At 44.4% G+C, this 19,140-nt stretch overlaps 1 protein-coding gene across 6 annotated transcripts in view; it reads left to right on the top strand.

Moving 5' to 3' along the window:
• The first annotated feature begins 14,471 nt into the window (after positions 1-14,471).
• PUM2 (pumilio RNA binding family member 2) overlaps positions 14,472-19,140 on the top strand; it is a 97,206-nt gene continuing 92,537 nt past the window's right edge. For 3 of the 6 annotated variants that reach the window (XM_020898283.2, XM_020898286.2, XM_020898287.2), the window contains exon 1: positions 14,714-14,848. The gene's annotated coding sequence lies outside the window, so the exon portion shown is untranslated. Of the gene's footprint in view, positions 14,500-14,712; positions 14,849-19,140 lie in introns of those variants that run through there. The other 3 variants (XM_020898279.2, XM_070451309.1, XM_020898280.2) reach the window with 2 other exon arrangements.

A 19,140-nucleotide genomic window follows, 5' to 3' on the forward strand; every position in this document is an offset into this window, starting at 1 on the left:
CACTAGGAACACGCAGCTAATGAGCACTTGAAATGTGACTGGTGCAGCTGAGGATCTGTATTTTTTCATTTTATTTAACTTTCATTCATGAAAATATTTAAATAGGCCCATGTGGCTAGTGGCGACCACAGCAGACAGCTCAGCTGTACAGAATTGGTGACCACTGTCTAATTGACTGCTGGGGTACTGGGTGAGTTGTTTTGGTTATTTTCAACTGTCTCAGATAACAATAATTTTAAAAAGTAATTCAGATACAATTTTTAGTTAAAGAATCCTTCTTAATTCGTGTAAGTCGAGTCTGCAGAGTTTTGGAGTCACCTGTAGGCAAGTTAAGTGAAGTCATCTGCTGCTCGTGGTCCAGATGGTGGTGTCCAGAGTGGGGGGAGTAAATGAGGAAGTACTCCCCAATGGACATTACTGGAGCACAATGATGACAGTCCCTGTCTTGTGTAATGAAGAAGCTTGGTGAATAGGTAAAGTGCCACGGAGACTCCCCAGTGGAGTAGAATTTCCCAGGGGTCGTGACCCCACCTACACCTGCAGTGAGGGTACCTCTCCCTGGCCTCAGTACCAGCGCCCCTCATGCAAAGGCCACAGCTCCCAAGAATGTTCTCCCGTGTCCAAAGCTGCTGCCTGAGATGTTGGAGGAGCTGGGTTCCAGGTACAAACATTCCTGATTTTGTGAAATACTTTACCACCCCAGCCCTGGAGCAACCCTACTTGTTTCACCCAAATGCTCAGACTTCAGCAATTTCTGGATGCCATGAGAGGTTATTAAAAAAAAAATCAAACTAATTTCTAACAATCATGAGATTTTCCTCTGCCTCCCACATCCCTCCCTCTCTCTGAGGTGGAAGCCCTTTGGGTAAGCCTCCCTTCAGGTATTTTGAGGCCCTCTGGAATGCCTTATTGCCTGTGGTTTACCCTTCCTATCACTCACTAGCTTCCCCCACCTGAAGCACTGAGGTTCAGGCACATCCCCAGTGCCCAGATTCTGCAAATGCCAACCTCTGGCCAGGCCTGCTACAGAAGAATCATATATAAATATGGCTTTAAAAAAAACAAAGTGCTGTGCCCAGAGCTCAGAGTGTTCTTAAAGGGAAACGGAAAATGCCAAAAGCCCAGTAGATGCCTCTCTCCTCTCTGAAGTCAGAGAATAGCAGGGCTGGAAGCTTCCCCAGAGATGACCCAAAGTAATGCCATCGTTCTCCTTGTGAGGACAGCCTCAGACTCACTGGGTTGGTCATTGCCAGAACTCAGGACGGGTTGCAGGGGCCCGGCAGGGAGTGCCATATTCTGGAAACCAGATCCCATCAGCCATGGCATGTTCTTAGCCTCACCATCTGGTTGCAGACATCCACCCAAGTGTTTACACCTCAGGGAGGAGACAGTTATCACACAAGTGCTCTCACTCCCAAAGTCCTCCAGAAGTCCAGGTTGATCCTGAGGCCCCATGCCTGAGGGTGAATGAGTGAGGCCAGCCTGTAGCCTGTGACACCTCAGGGTGGTCACACCCTGCTGGAAACTCTGTGGATCTCCCACTGCCTTCCAGGCCTGAGTCAGGACTGCATTCTGGGTGTCAGCAGCAAGGCACCATTCTAAATTCAATTGACTGGTTTATAAGAAGGCTCCCGAGATATCTTCACCCATGACCAGCACCCCCAAACCCCCTGCCCTGAAGAAACACACCTGGTTCCATTGTCTGTGTCCCCACCAGGCACATGCACGCATGTTTAGTTGCTCAGTCATGTCCGACTCTTGAGAGTCCATAGACTGTAGCCTGCCATGGGATTCTGTCCATGAGAATCTGTCCATAAGATTCTCCAGGCGAGAATACTGGAGTGGGTTGCCATGTCCTTCTCCAGGGGATCTTTCCAACCCAGGGATCGAACCTAGGTCTCCTGCATTGCAGTCAGACTCTTTACCGACTGAGCTACAAGGGAAGCCAGCAAACCACAAAGCCAATGTCCAGGCCAGGCTCCAGGGCAGCGAGGGAAGAGTCTGTCAGCAGGTGGAGCTCTGGGTACAACGCACAGGGCAGCAGGTGATGGAGCTGACCCTCTGGCATTCTGGGGGTGAGCAGCAGTTAGGGGGAGGGGCCAAGGGGTCCTCCTGGTGAGGAGCACTGGTAGGAACCTCCAGAGGCTGCCTGGTGCCTCCTTGGGTCAGCAGCACCTTGGTGACCCAGGCAGCGCCGATCCCTGCTGGAGGAGGGGAGGCAGCCATGATACCTCAGCTGCTTCCCTCACAGAGAAAAGGGAGACTGAGGGGGTCTGAAACATGAAGGGGGTCTGGGCACTCTCCTGAGCCAACTTGGGTCCCTCCCTACGGTCCACATCCCAGAATCTTCAGCTCCTAGAACAATCCTCCAAGGGAACGGTCCTCCACCTTGTTGGCACCAGGGACCGGTTTTGTGGAAGACAATTTTTCCATGGATGGGGTGGGGTAGGGTTGGCTTGGGGATGATTCAAATGCATGAACTACAGCCCTCCAGGCTTCTCTGTCCATGGAATTCTCCAAGTAAAAATACTGGAGTGGGTAGCCATCCCATCTCAGGGGATCTTCCCGACCTAGGGATCGAACCCTGGTCTCCTGCATTGCAAGCAGGTTTTTCGTTTTTGTTTTTTTTCTGTCTGAGCCACCGGGGAAGCCCCTATTATTACATCAGCTCCACCTCAGATCATCAGGCATTAGATCCTGGAGGTTGGGGGCGCCTGCTCTAAGGCCTAAAATCGTGCTTGGCACATAGCATGTACTCAGGAAATATTTGCTCAATGAATGGGTGACTCTGAAAGTTAGACTCTACTCACCTGCTGCTGCTCACTTCCTGGCAAAACTAGGTTGCAGCTTCTATCTTTGTGTGTTAGGACAAGGTCTTGTACCCTCATTGCCTCAGTCCCTGGTCCCTGGGCCTTTGCAAGAACTCTGGGACCATCACAGTGCCCTTTCCGCAAGTCTCACTCGGCATGGACAGAATCAGGACTTGGGAAGCCTCCAAGATTCTCTAGTATGGGCAGAATTTTGACAAGTCTGGGCAGAATCCTGGTGTCACTCCAGTCAGACAGGTTTAAATGGCTCCATTTCACAGAGCCTGCACTCCTAAACAGTGGCATAAACATCTCACAGCCCTCCCTCATCTCAAATGCCCTTTCATGGGACAGCTGCCAGCTGCAGTGAGGACAAAAGTGGAGCCAGACAGCACCCTCCTTGACGGCTTCCCTTCAGAGGGTTGGGAGGAAATCCCCATAAAAGCTTTCTCCCCTGAGACGCTTTGGTGAGCATGAGCAGACACTGCCTATGATGAATTCATCCATTCACTCCACACACTGTGCTCATGAGCCTTCATGTCAGGCACTATCCCAGGAGCTGGGGTCCAGCACTGAAGATCACAAAGTCCCCACCCTCATGGAGCTTCCATTGTTGTGCGGGAAGACCGATGATAAATAATTCTTGGGACAGTGCTGTGCTACATGCCAAGAAGAAAAATCAGAGTAAGGAGATACAGAATGACTGTGTGGGAAGTGTGTGTGTGTGTGTGTGTGTGTGTGTGTGTGATCTAAGGAAGTGTCTTCAGAGATCTTTCAGAGAAAAGTGAATTTGAACAGAGACCTAGAGAAAGTGAGGAAGTGAGCTATGAGTGTATCTGGGGAGAAATGGTCCAGGCAGAGGAGTTCAAAACATAAAGATCCTGAAGCAATAGTGTCTGGTGTGTTTTAGGACCGGCCCAGCATCTAGAGTGGCTCAAATGAGGGTGAAAGGAGCAGGTCTGAGACGTAGCTGGGAGCCAGATTACGAATGCCATGGTAAAAATTTTGGATTTATTCCAAGTGACACAGGCAGTTATTGAAGGGTTCTGAGCAGAGGAGAGACATGATCCAACTTGAGTTATGAAAGGGACGCACTTGCTGTTGGGTGCCGAATAGACTAGGGCAGGGCAGGGGTGAAGGTAGGGAGACGAGGTTTTGCAATAATCCAGCTGAGGGATGATGGTAGCCCAGACCATGGTGGTTAATGGTCATCATGGAAAGAGTAAGAAATGGGTGGAATCTGAGTATATTTCAAAGGCGAACTGACAGGATTTTTCTGACAGATTGCCTGTGTGGTATTAGAGAAAGATAAAAGTCAAAGATGACTCCAGGGATGACTCAGACTGTTGATCTGAACAAAGAAGAAGAAAGAAGCTGCTGCGAGGAATTGCCTTGCACCCTGGGATCTAGTATTTCTCTGAGAAGGAAATGAAAATCAGGATGTGCCGAGGATCTTGATTTAGCGATTTTAGCCCACTGAAGATGGTGACCCTGCAAAGGTGTTGATGGGCATGTAAGTGCAATAGTGGCACAGTGAAGACAGGACACTGCTGGTGGGCATGTGGGTGCAGACGCAGGTCAGCACACGTACACGGGTGTGTATCATGAGATGCATGTACCACCGTAAGGCCCACTGAGAATCTCATTAAAGCAGGAGCCTGAAAGAGCATTTACTCATCTTAATTTTAACTAATGCATGCACTAGCCTTCGACTTGAACAGTTCAATAAGATTCACTCAGCTCTGTATTATCTATAGCGAAATCTTGAGATTATGTGGAACGGTGTGTAGACACTAAAAGGATTAGTTGAAAACAAGGAGCACAAACTGAGGGATGAGGACCACAATCTATTCGCTCTAGATTCCCACGGACATTGAATTATAAACACAGGCCAGAAGGTTCTGATCTTTGCCCTCAGTTTCTCTTCACTTAGAAGCTGGTAAAAATGTGTAACTAATGTGGCCAAGAGATTAATGTCTTCCCCTCAGGATTGCTCCATGTCCAACTTTGGGGCCCACGCTGAGATTGTCCCATCTTGATGTAGTTTGCTCCAGGGTGTTTTACCTGTTGTTTTTTTTTTTTTGCCACACTGCAGGGCATGCGGGATCTTAGTTCCCAGAGGGGGGAGTGTCTGGTGTCTGGCCCCTGATGTCTGGACCAGGGATCCAACCCATTCCACGCCCCCTCCCCTCCCTCTGTGCAATGGAAGGGCGGAGTCTTTAACCACTGGATTGTCCGGAAAGTCCCTGGGACATTAACTTCTTGCTTCAAACCATTTGTTACTATTCATGGCCAAGGATTCTTAGTTTTTCCTTATGTCTGTATTTCAAAGGAGAATTTGTTTCTGTCTAATATGTTCTACGAAATGCTGAATGTTGGCTCTATTTATTGACCAGGCGAGACAATGCAACAGGATAATTCAGTGTTGGATAAGTTCTCTAGGATCAGCCCTCTCTGTGAGCATCAGAGATGTGGGTGGATGCAGGGGGAACTTAAAGCCCCTTTGACACAGGCAGCACACCGGGGACCATGAACACTGAGGTTGAGTGAATAGGAAAAACTCTTTGTTTCCTCTGCATGTGTGCTAAGTCCCTTCAGTTACATCCAACTCTTTATGACGCTATGGACCGTAGCCTGCCAGGCTCCTGTCCTTGGGATTCTCCAGGCAAGAATACGGAGGTGCGTTGCCATGCACTCTGCCAGGGGATCTTCCCAAACCAGGGATTGAACCTTCATCTCTTATGTCTCCTGCATTGACAGGCGGGTTCTTTACCACGAGAGCCATCTGGGAAGCCTTTGTTTCCTCTATGTACCAACTAAAGAAAAAAAACTCTTTTCTCCCTCTGTTACTCTTAATATTTCACTTCTTGTCACCAAATATGTGTGTGGGGGGCGAGGGGTGTAGTTCTCACACCAAGCAATTCTCCAATTCTCTCTGGATGTTAACTGGTGTCCTATTAACATAATTCATTCAATTCTGACACTCTCTACCCAGTGTTAGGGCAGACTCTACAGGTTAAGGGCCAGTCCCAGAAGACTTGCTCCACCCTCCCCCACTTCAGGTGTCAATCACAGGTCCAGGTTGTCACCTGTGCTTCTGGCCTGCTGGCTACAAATCAGAGGTTCCCAGGTTTCCACAATGAGCTCTTTGGCTTCGATAATTTGCTGGAGAGGCTCACAAAAGTCAGAAAAATAGTTTACTAGTTTTACTAGTTATTACTGGTAAATAGATTATCAGTTTATTTATAAAGGAATACTTCTCAGAACAGCCAGGTGGTAGGGATGCCTAGGATGGGGCACAGAGAAAGGGGTGCAGAGTTTCCACACCCTCTCCACATGTGCCATCCTCTGGCACCTCAACATCTTCACCAACCCGGAATTTCCCCAAACCCCAGTTGTTTAGGGCTTTTGGAGTCTTCATTTGTAGACAAGATTGCTTAAATTATTAAAGTTGGTGATTGAATTCAATCTTCAGTCCCTCCTAGTTCTGCTGGAGATCAAGGGGTGGGGTTGAAAGTTTCAATCTTTTATCTTGATTACCCAGTCAGTTGCCCTGGCAACCAGCCAACCTCCATCCTTAGAAGTTTTCCAAAAGTCACTTTCACAAATGTAAACTCACGTGTGGTTGAAAGAGGCTTGTTATGAATAGCTAAAAAAACCTTTATTTCTCTTTTCATGTAGAAAATTCCAAGGGTTTTAGGAGCTCTATGCCAGGAATGCAGCCTACAAGCAAATATATATTTCTTATTATAAGTCACAATTTCACAGTGAGCCTGGTGTAGTACTAGAACATTCTCAATAATCTGTATATGTTTTTTTTTTTCTCATGGAAAAAACATGCATTTCTCGTTTAATGACAAAATGAGAAAATACAATCTACTTTCAAAATCTCCATCCCTGGCAATCTATAAAGCAGAAGATTCTAGCAGATTTTCATAGACACTATGGACAGATGGTTATTTATTTTTGAATTTATGAGCATCGTTTGACTCCCTGACTCACCTCACTGCCTCAGAAATCACCCCAATGGAATGCAAGTCAGACTTTGGGAATTATGGAAGTCTGAGATAGTACAAGGTCTCTTGTTCCAGTTCTGCCCTTGCCTTGGTCAGAGACATTGGATAAAGTCAGATCTCACAGTCTCTAGGATCTACCCTTCTTATTTCAAGCGAAGAAGACTGTTACCCTCCATGATGCCCAAATGGCCAGGATTTCCCTCTGAAAAACCATGAAAAGCTGGGAGAACCCCACCCTACCCAGGCATGTTTATATTCAGGGATATGCCTCTGGCTCTCCTTCTAATATTCAGTTGGCCTCTCCTTCAAGGGCAACAGAATGCATGAGATCACAACTGCCTTGGCTTTAGGCACAAACATTTAGAGAACACAAGCAAATAAACCCATAGCCACCACAGCTTATCCAAGCTAGAACAAGTGTTCCCAGAACCCAAAACATACCACAATCCAGATCTCCATTGTTTAATTGCCTGTCATGGAAGAGCAATTGGCAGTCAAGGTTTAGTTGACAGCAGCGGTGGGAGGGTGGGGTTCGGATGAGGGGTTGAGGGAGGGGGCAGCATGGAGTGTATTTATTTTGTATCAGCTTTAGGGCAAGGAGTGGAATTCAAGCCATGTGTTCCTTAGAATACCATTGTGGAAAAGACTTCGAGATTGGAAATAAAAGCTTTGGAGAAATGCTATGCTTGAGACTGGAGGCTTCACTTTGAGAGCAAGGGATTAATCCATGCTATGGAAATTCAGCAGATAAAGAACATCTAAGAAAAATTTCTCTTCGTAATTTTGAAAATAAATGTTATAAACCACGCCTCTTGCTGTGTGCTCATGCTTAGTCACTCGGTTGTGTCCAACTCTTTGTGACTCCACTGCATGCTGGCCTCTTCTGTCCATGGAATTTTTCAGGCACGGATACTGGAGTGGGTTGCCATTTCCTTCTCTGGGGGATTTTCCTGACCCAGGGATTCAACTTATGTCTCCTACATTGGCAGGCAGATTCTTTACCACTGAGCCAATGGGGAAGCCCAAACCCACACCTCTACAACTATACAATTCCTTAAGAAATTTGGCTCTGTCCTGGAAGGGGAAGGTGGCTTATTTCAGCTGTGTATGGGCTGGCCAGGGTCTTGCTCCACTTTAATGGTGAGACAGGACTCTAATAGATGAGGCTGCAATGATGGGGCAAGCCAGGAAGCAAAGAGCTTGTCACCACAGGTCACCATCTTCAGGACACTCTTAATTAACAGAACAAGCTGAAGCCCAGGTGAGTGGAATAGATCTTTCACCCAGCACTGGCCTTGGCAGAGAACATTCAAGAGACTCTCTACTGAGTAACCAGAATCTAGATCATGCTGCAGAAAAAAAAAAACAAAAAAAAAAACAACAACTTAGTGCTGACTGAGCTCTTTCCCTCTCCCACCATGGTTTCCTGGGGCTACAGAAAAGTGGCTTCAAACTATACCCAGTACTCAAATGACAGTTTTTAAGGGAAGACATCTTAATCCCAGATGAGTGAGAACAGTATCAGAGATTTTACTGGCAGTCATGCAAAGCAAAAGAGAGCCTGCCAGGTCTGCCCAGGGTGAGCGTGAATAGCAAGAAAATAAAAGTGGTCTTTCCATTAGGCAAATGTACCACAGGGGGCAAGGCAGGGAGGAATACATCACACAAAAGATAGCAAATCTCTCTGAGTAACCATAATCAAAGAACAGAAGCACTACTTAATAAAAACTTGTACATGAATGTTCACAGCAGTGTACCGATAAAAGATGGAAACAACCCAGATGTCTATCAATTGAATGGATAAATAAAATGTGGTATATCTTTGCAATGAAATTATTTGGCCATAAAAAGGAATGAAGTATTGACACAGGCTACAGCACAGATGAACCTTGAAACATTATGCTAAGTGAAAGATTCCAGTCACACACACAAAAACCCCACATCCATTTATATAAAATGTCCAGAATAGGCAAACTATACACACAGATAAAAAGTAAGTTAGTGGTTGCTTAGGGCTAGGAGATATGAGGGTGCGTAGAGTGGTAGCCTAAGGGTATGTTTTATTTTTAAAGTGAAGTAAATATCCTAAAATTGACTGGGCTAATGACTGCAAATACCTGTGGAAAAATTAAGACCTATTCAATTGTACACATTAAAAGGCAAACTGTATGACCTGTGAGTCGTAGCTTAATAAAACTGCTTTAAAAATAAGAGCCAGCAAAGTTTCTAAGAAGAGACCCATTAAAACAAAAAATAAGCTTCAGAAAAAACTGACAATGAAGGCATGAGAACACAGAAAGAAAAGAAACAGCCACACTTTCTGTAAATGTTTATGTTATATTTTAATACCATGACTTCAAGAATGTAAGTTCCAGATGATGTATCAACTCAGGCCCAGTCAGGAAAATAGAGACCACATTAATTACTTTAACAGAGAGTTTAACACAGGGAATTGGTTAAACTGGCATTCAAGAGCTGAAAGGGTGAGTGAGGTAGCACAGAGTTGTAAATACCAGGGGACTTGGACCTCCTTGGAGTGTGCACCCCAGTTACTCCTACTCAGGAGTTTAGAAAAGAGGCCCCAGGAACTGGGCCTTAGACCTCTGTCTGAGGCGGGGCCCTGGCCAGCGGCTGTGTACAACTTTGAAGGGTGAACTGTCCAGTTCTGGGAGTGTGTATAGGTGTTAGAAACGAGAACCAACTTCTACAGTTGAGCTGAAGTGCTCTTTTGAGATCATTCTGACAGGAATAACATGAGAACTAGAAGGGGCAAGAAGCCTCTCCTTTCTCTGACCTTTTAATCTCTCTCCAAGTGCCCACAACTGGCAATATCTACCTCGGGGAGCCAGCTGGTAAAGAAGTGCTCTTTGCAGGATCCCAGCCTAAGCAGCACAAAGTTTGGAGCTGAAAGACAATAGATTAACACTCAATACAGATAAGGATAACAATCTAAAATGAGATGAAAAGGAAGACTGGAGGATTGAGGGAACCCTGAAACCAAAACAACACTGCAACACTGCACCATTGTACCATTTGACTGAAAGCTGAATTAATAACTTGATGAAAAGGCTTGATTTAAATATAATGAATTCTCAAGAAAAAGACAAAGATATTAAAGAAATTAGTAAGGAGATGACACATGTGGAGGACAAGTTTTTGTTTGTTTTTCAAAAATTCTGTTTAGGGAATTCCCTGGCAGTTCAGTGGTTAAGATTCAGAGCTTTCACTGCTGGGGGCCCATGTTCAATTCTGGTTGGGGAACTAAGATCCTGCAACCACGTAAATTCTTTTTAATAGTATCTCTACATTAGTTTTACAATAGTAGTGGTACAAAATGTTTCAAATAAGAATAATCATTGTCCCTGAAGTAGAGAATCCATCAAAGATCACAGAAATAATATTCAGAGCTATTACACACAATAATTTCCCTGAAATGATTAAAAAACCTCAACTTCCAAACATCAAGGTTATGTTTTAATATCAGGAAAATATGTTAGAGACTGATTGACTGTGAAATACATTGTTGTTAAGACACTGAAATTCAAAAGTACAGAAAAAATTCTTAAGTAGGTTAAAATCAAATCTGCCTCAGGTTTTCCACAAGACTTTTCACTAAAAGCAATGTTTGCAAAGTCCTGAGGGGAAAAACAGCAAGACCCAAGAATAGTTGTTGCTTGAGTTTAAATAAAACAGGAAGACATTTTCAAGCATGAAATAACTAGGGAATAGGAAACTATCATGAAAGACTGCAAATGGACACAAATTCTCTGAAGCTTCTCTCATCAAAAGGTAAAGTCTATTTCTTTATCTTTTAAATCCATGCTGGCTTATAATTTGCTTTGACCAATGACTTGGAAGGGACACTATATAAGGTCCAAGCCTAAGCCTCAGGGGACAGTGCCACTTCCAAACTCCCTCTCCGAGGGATGAACAAGCCTGAGCAAGCTTGCGGGAGGGGGCTACAAAGGGCCTCGCTGACCACCAGATCGGAGCCCAGGCTCCCTGGTCAGCCGCTAGCCAACTGCAATCACATAGGTGAGTCCAGGAGACATCAGCTGAAACTCCCAGTTGAATGCAGCCCATCTGACTAACCCACAGAAGTGGGATATAGGAAAAGATCATTGAGGGTGGTTTATAACCCAAGTAGAGGCTGATACGGGCTTCCAAGTTGGCTCAGTAGTAAAGAACCCGCCTGCAATGCAGAAGATATGGGTTTGATCCCTGGGTTTGGAAGATCCCCTGGAGAAGGAAACGGCAACCCACTCCAGTATTCTTGCCTGGGAAATTCCTTGGACAGAGGAGCCTGGCAGGCTACAGTCCATGGGGTCGCGAGAGTCAGACATGATTTAGAGACTAAACAACAACAAGAGGCTGATCCATGACAAAATCCATACTGCTAAATCAAAATGAAGTCAGAAATTAAGAAGCAATAAACAATAATACCTTTTTTTCCATTTATTTTTATTAGTTGGAGGCTAATTACTTTACATCATTACAGTAGTTTTTGTCATACATTGAAATGAACTAGTCATGGATTTACATGTATTCCCCATCCCGGTCCCTCCTCCCACCTCCCTCTCCACCCGATTCCTCTGGATCTTCCCAGTGCACCAGGCCCGCCTGGTGCACTGGAACAATAATACTTTTAACTGAAAAGGGTGCAGAAACAAGGGAGCCCTCTTAGACTGTTGGCAGGAATGTAAATTGGTGTGGCCACTAAGGAGAACAGTATGGAGACTTGTCAAAAACTAAAAATAGAGCTAGCATATGATCCAGCAATCCTGCTCCTGGGCAAATATAATCCAGAGAAAACACTAATTTAAAAACACACATGCACCCCAATGTTCATAGTAGCACTATTTACAATAGCCAAGATACTGAAGCAACCTAAGTGTCCATTGACAAATGAATGGGTAAAGGAGATGTGGTATATATGTATAATGGAATATAACTCAGCCATGAAAAAGAGCAAAATAATGCCATTTGCAGCAACATGGATGGACCTAGAGATTATCATACTAAGTGAAGTAAGTCTGACAGAGAAAGACAAATATCATGTGATATCACTCATGTAGAATCTAAAAAAAAAAAAAGATACAAATGAACTTATTTACAAAGTAGAAATAGACTTACAGACATAGAAACAAACTTACAGTTACCAAAAGGGGAAATGGGGGGCAGGGGGTAGAATAAATTATGAGTTTGGGATTAGCAGATACATATTACTATATAAACTAGATAACAACAGGATCCTACTATATAGCACAGGGAACTATATCCAGTATCTTGTAATATACTATGAGGGAAAGGAATCTGAAAAAAAAAACAACAACATATATATATAACTGAGTCACTTTCTATACACCAGAAACTAACACAATATTGTAAATCAACTAAACTTTAATTAAAAAATTAAAGAAAAATACATTTAAATGCTGAAATTAAGACAAATCAGTAGGAAATGATGGATTAAAATAGCATGTCAATGTTATAAACCCTGAGAAAGTGAAAAATCATATAAGCAAAAAATTAGGAAGTGCCGGACAGAGGTAGAAGGAACTGAAAGTGTGCAGATCTATCTTTCATAGCAGGGAACTCAGTAGTGACCAATATTGAAGCACGTAGTTTGAAAAAGTTACTCTGCCCTATTAATGATTTTTATAATTGTGTTTAACCTTTGAGAAACTTCTTACAAGTCAGTTTCTCTTGCAGTGAAGAAACATGCATCTGAGTAGATCCTTCAGTTAAATTTAAGACTAAATTCAACACTGTACTTTAAAAACAACATGTGCAGATTGAGCTTACCCCTGTTACAGTCACTCTACATATGTAGCTCTCTATCCACCTTTCTATCTGTATTTATCTATGTAATAATGGCGTTCACCAACAGTGGTTATTTGTAGTATTTCTGAGATATTAAAATTGGGGTGATTTGAGCTTTTCTTTAGGATTCCCTGATAGCTCAGTTGGTAAAGAATCTGCCTGGAAACTCTGCAGGAAACTCTGGTTCAATTCCTGGGTTGTGAAGATCCACTGGAGAAGGGATAAACTACTCACTCGTTTTCCTGGAGCTTTTCTTTATTTCTTGAAGCTTCTATAAAAGGCTTAAATGATTTTTATTAAAACCACAAAGTTATAAAAGGAGTTTACAAGAAGTTTCTTGAGCGAGCAGTCCCAGTGGAAAGCAGGTATTTGCATATGGAATACTGAAATAGTATTATGCTGCAAAATGTTATCTAAGCTGGTGGTTCTCAATCGCTACGCAGCATAACCACTGAAGAGCTTTTCAAAAACATCAGTGTCTCCGCTCAGACCCATTAAATAAAAATCTCTGGGATGGGGCCTGGAAATTGAGATCTTTAAAATGTTGACCAGGTGATTCTGACATGCAACTATAGTTGAGAAGCACTTGTCTCAACAGGCCACATAGACATAACCCTGAGATGCAATGCATGTGGCTGGAAAGCAAAGGACAATTGTTCGTCCTATGCCTCCTCTGTCCCACCAGATCTGTTACTCTAAAAGAGGAGAATGAACACTTTGAGTAGGCTACTTGACCCCAGTCTAGGTTCCCTTGTGGTCATAAGATGCCTGACAGCAGGAACTGAGGCAACATGCTTTCTTGCTCTTATACATTCAGAAGGAGAGACTGGCTCCTTACAGAGCCGCCCCCCCGCCCCCACCCCGCCAAAGCTCTGAGTTGGCACCTTTGTGTCTCATTGGCTTTAAATGGATGACACACTCATTGCAGAAATAGTTCCTATTGAGATGGAATTATTATGATTGGATCACCAATGCTTCTTCAAATTCATTGTGTAGAGCAATTGCCTGGGAATCTTGTTAAAATGAAGATTTTGATTCACCAAGTTCTGGAGTGGGGCCAAGATTCTGCATTTCTAATGAGCTTCCAGATGATTAAAATGTCTGTCAGGCATCACTGTCAGCGACACGTTCAATGACCACCTTAAATATCAAGCACACCACACCTGATATTTACAGCAGCTGAGGCTGAACACAGGAAGGCTAATAAAAGGCCTGCTACAGAAATCCAGACGTGGGAAGCAGCCGCGAGAGAGAATCCCTGGCCTAGCAGAACACCCGAGTTTCCTTTGTTTACCGGGCCAAGCACAGAGGTTGGGGGGGGGGGGCAGCCCCCCGCATAAGTCCACTTCTCCACACTCGTGTCTCCGCCCGCCCGTCCGTCCCACCGTCTTCCTTCGGGGTGAGGATAAGGGTGAAACCTAAGGGCCTGGATTACTGGTCCGGGTCTTGTGGGCGCCGGCACTTCGAAAGTGAGAGGACTGCACCGCGATGGGAAGGGCGCTGACACCCTCACAAGGCAGTCGGGGTGTGCGGGGAAGAACAATGAACTACTGGACAGGAAGCGCAAGGCCAGCGAGTTCGGAAGACTAGGCCCCACGCGAGAAGACGGACACGACAGCAGCGTTCGAAAACACCACGCCTGCGCTGCCCGAGCCCGGCGCGCGCTCCCGCCCGCCGCCTCAGCCGAGCTCAGGTCCAGCCGCGAGCTGGAAAGGTGAGGGCGGGGACGCAGACGCCGGAGGGACGGCCGAAACGCGCGAGCGCGGAGAACGTGCGCACGCGCAGAGCTGCCGCCGGCGGGCGCCTGGAGCGCGGGAGAAGCGTCGGAAGCCACTGAGAGGAGCGGCACCTTGGTGAGCACTCCCGCCCCCCGCCTCGCCCCGCCACTGCCTCCCTCCCTTCCCTTTTCTCCCGGAGTGCTTTGCGCGCGCCCGGTGGGCCGGGGGGAGGGGAGGGGAGGGGAGGCGGCGGTGGCAGCCATGTTGTTGTGAGTCTCTGTGTCTCACCCTCGGTACTTCGGTGGTTCGGAGGAGGAGGAGGGGGAGGAGAAGGAGGAGGTGGGGTGGGGGGGAGGGAGGTAGGTGGAGAAAGAAGATCTTGCCGCCACCGAAGGCGGAGGAGGGGGAGGACGGCCAAGAGCGACGCCGCCGTGTGCCCAACGGTCGGTGTCCCCGGCTGAGGCAGCGCGGCCGCAGCAGCCCCGTAAGTCAGTCGCGCTTGCACCCCTCTCCCCGTGTTCTGGCGCCGCGGGGCGGCTCCCCGGGCTTTGTGTGGCGGTCTCGGCTGGGGGCAACCCGCCGGCGGGAGGGCGGACGGGGCCCGTAGGCAACTCAGGACGGCCGCGGCCTGGGGCCCGCTCGCACAATGCAGGGGGAGGGGGGTGCCGGAAGGGGGTGTGCGCTCAGCGTGAGTGTGTGTGTTGCGGGGGGAGTGCTCACGCCTTTCCCGCTTCCTTTCCTCCCTGCGTCTGAGCCTCGCGGAGTTTGGGGGGGGGGGGCCCTCCCGGCTCTTTCTAGGTCCCTTTCTTGGTCCCAGGGTTAGAGATCGAGCTGTCCGCCTGCCCAGCCCTTAAAGGCTCGGAACGTGCGGGGGGAGAGCGGCCGGGTGGATCCGAGAAGCATGCGAGTTGGAAGTGGGTGAAGAGGAAGGAGCGGGTTTATGAAAACAAGTGTGGGGATGAATGCTTGAGGTCCCGAGCGTGTCCAGGAATAGCTTCCGGCAGACAGGTGTAGGGACGAAAGAGACGTTGTAGGGCTTATGGGTTCGTTGTGTTAGGTGCCATTGGTGAGGAGTGTTGTGTTTTTGTTAACTGGAACCGATATCGAGACTCAGGGAAATGTGTAAAAATTAAAACCAAAGAAGAGATTAAAACTTCACTCATTTTAGCCATTGTTTTGTATTTGAACTGGGCCAAGTTTGGGGAACATGTTAAAATTTTTTTGCCCAAACACACGTGTTAAAGTTAGTGTTAACTTCCGAGACCACAGGTAGGGAAAACCAACTTTTCTTAGCTTTTCATTCTGACACATTTAAACGTTTGAATAGGATGGGAATTGAGGGGTTAATCATGTTACTAAGAGAACCGTGTTAAAATCTGGACTTAGTACTTTGTAAGATTTTAGCTTAAAAATTGGTGACAGACATAGGGGCAAAGGGTTTTTTTTGGGGGGGGGAAGCTGTACTGGAAAAAAGCTTTTAAATGTTTCAGAGAAATGTAGTACTTGGAAAGGTATATCAAGAACATTTTAATAAAGGGTGTTACCTAAGAATTTCAGTAGACTTGTTTACTGCTTAGATTCGTGTTTGATAGGTGACTCTTCACCATGTGACCTGGAGCACTGGAGGATGATTTAAGGATTTCTGGCTAGGAATCCGGTTAAAAACACAAACATAAAAGAGTTTTAATTGGCTAAGTTTCTGTTCTTAGTTTTTTAATACCCTGCTTTAAAAAAAAATGATTTGCTTTATCTGTACAGTCGTCCTAAATAGTTGCTGGCGTTTCCTTTATTTCAAGCATGTCTTTTAAAAAGCCCAATTTCTGGTGACATTGAGTTGTTTAGAATTGTCTTTTGATGTTCCGGAGGGCGGGTTTTGTATGAGATAAGCCATGTTAAAAAAAAAAAATTAAAGTTATATTTCAGAATCCTGGTTCTTCACTTTTAAAGTTCATTTTTCTTATTTGCACAATAACTCTTCAGGTTACATTTACAATTAACAAATATCTTCAGACAATTTAAACTTTAATTTTAATACATAATTTTCTTATTTTGAGTCTAAAGTTCTCCTAGATGTTTGATATTAATAAAATTTCAGCTTTTTAAAGCCTAAATACTGCCACATTTAAATTGGTCATACAAGGTTGTCACTTTAATAGGTCAGTTTTTTTAGGCATTACAAGTATGTAATAAGCCAAATAAGCAGTCTTAACACAGATACTAATATTAGGATTTTGTTTCTCTTAAACCTTCCATACTTGTTTATAAATCTTTCCTGTGTTGAAAGATAATTTATCTTCCTATGTAGTTTACTTCCTGTGTAGGTACTAACCAAGTTAACAGAAGTCATGACTTTCAGAGATTAAGGCCAGGTGTGACAATCCAAAGCCAATCTTCTCTGTGACCAGACTGCCTCCTTTTTATTGATACTGATAGGATCTTCATACTTTTAAGTGGAGGTTGATTCTGTCTCCTAGACTCAAGTTCTTTGTACTTTGTATCTTTGTACTTCCGTAATTCAGCGACCTTTGAATTTGTTGGGTTTCTAAGACAGGAAAACACTCTGTATTTTTTCATGTTTTTATAACTTGTGGATACCTACTTGAAATATCTGAATGGCTTTGTTCAGCTTGCATTCACAGTTTGAGGCCATTTTACTGACAGGTATGATTAAGATAATAATTGTACCTGTAACATTGTAAATTGACTTGTTACATACTAGATTTTTTGCTGTTTTTTAGAAAGCATAAAAATAGTCTGACTTGCTCCTATTGTCCACCTTCTCACTTTTCCTTTTGATGAGTTTATAAGAAGGAACTGATCAAGTATATGGCTCAGCCCCTTTCCCCTTACTCTTTGGGAGCCTGCCCCCTTGCAGAAAGCACTCTGCTTCTTCCTGAGGTCACCAGTGATAGACTCTGTCCCTTTCTGGAGGAGGACTGTGGTTGTCCAGTGCTACCTGTGAGTGGATTAGGATAATTATGAAGTGTGGTTGTTAAGATGCTGTCTTTGTCTAGGTTTAGATTTTGCTTTTCAGAAATAAGGAGCTATTTGGATTGCCATCAGTCTTAACTCCTATGTCTCTCACTCCTGAATTCTGATGTGGCAGGAAAAAGGTTTCTTCAAACCCTATGATGTGGTGGGAAAAAGGTTTCTTCAAACCCTATTATTTAGAAACTAATACTTAAATAGTGATTTTTATATTTAGCAATATAGATAGAAGACATTTTTATTTAGTTGTTGCTTTTGTAGTAGAAAAAGTGAATTTACAGAGAAATAATATTCTCACACTTTTCCAGTGAAATGCTGTATGGAATTAATACATAGGTAGGTGCATGATACATGCTGCTGCTTCTCAGATTTTCACATAGCAATGTGCTTAGAGACATATCACAGATTTTCACTTCTTATTCTCTTACCATTATCTTGTGAAGAGATAAAACATTTTACAGTACTGGAAAACATCCAGATTGTGTCCACCTTACATACATATTCCAGAATTTTACCGTACCTGTCAGATACAAAAGCGCCTAAGAAGTGTGAAGGGAAAAGGGATAGTTAGGGTGTCAGAATACTTTAACTGGAAGTGGGACAGAAAAGGCAGTCATTTTCACCTTCCTAGGATGATATGTGTATTTGGATCGCAAAATTCTGCTTCCTGGAAGAGTTCTGGTGAAATTGACTATAAAGTGACAGTACAAAACCATCTACTCAGTGCCTGCCTAGGAGAATAAAATCTGTAGCTGACTTCCAGAGTACGTAAAAAATAGTGTGAGAAGGGGTTGGTTTTTTTAAGTCCCCCCAAAAAAGTATGTGAGACTTAATTTTAGAGATGTCTTTGTGGTTTCTGTTTGTGGAACATTTTATGTCAAGAGTAGCAAGTTCTGGATCTCTTAAGTGGTGATCTCTGATTTTAGACACTTTCTGAAAGACTTACTAGGGAATCAGTGGGAGATAGTCTTTAACTGTATAAAATAGATTCCCGGGTGGCTCAGTGGTTTAAAAAAAAAAAAAATCTGCCTGCCAATGCAGAAGACATGGGTTCGATCCCTGAGTGGGGAAGATCCCTTGGAGAAGGAAATGGCAACCCACTCCAGTATTCTTGCCTAGAGAATTGCAGGGACAGAGACGAGCCTGGTGGGCTACTGTCCATGAGGTTGCAAAGAGTTGGACATGACTGAGTAAGACACACACACATAGTATTTTATTAGCACTTTTAGCGTGATTAAATGCAAAAACATTACACTTTCCATGGCAAAACCTGAGTCATTTAAAACTGATTCAACATAACCAGAATTAAGATTTGAAATGTAGAGAATTTAGAAATTCAGGGTTTCCTATGATGTTTTCTTGGACCACCTTGCAGTAGGAATATAATTGATTGCTTTTCATCCAGTTTGTGTTTGTGCATCCTCAGTCTTTATTTAAACTCTAAATTATGTGGCACCTATACAAGCAAAAATAGGAGTACTCAAAGATAAATCGTTTGCTAATTTTTATTCTAAGTCTGGTTAAGAAGGTACTCATGGAGTATTAGTTCCCATTCAGTCCATTTGTTACTCTGGATTGTATCTAAGTTGTATCATTTCATCAAGCTAGAGTATCAGAAACTTGCATTCATTTTTTGAGGTTTGCAGGCAGGCCAGTCATGTGCTAGTGTTTAGATGTTGGTGGGGCAGTGGTCTCTGGTCTTACTGTTTTACTGCAACTATAAGGTTATGTTTACAGTGGAGGGGAAGTTGATAAAACTCATGTTTACACAGTGCAGGACACTAAGTG

The sequence above is a fragment of the Odocoileus virginianus genome, chromosome 2, assembly GCF_023699985.2.
Source record: "Odocoileus virginianus isolate 20LAN1187 ecotype Illinois chromosome 2, Ovbor_1.2, whole genome shotgun sequence".
NCBI classification, from domain to species: Eukaryota; Metazoa; Chordata; class Mammalia; order Artiodactyla; family Cervidae; genus Odocoileus; species Odocoileus virginianus.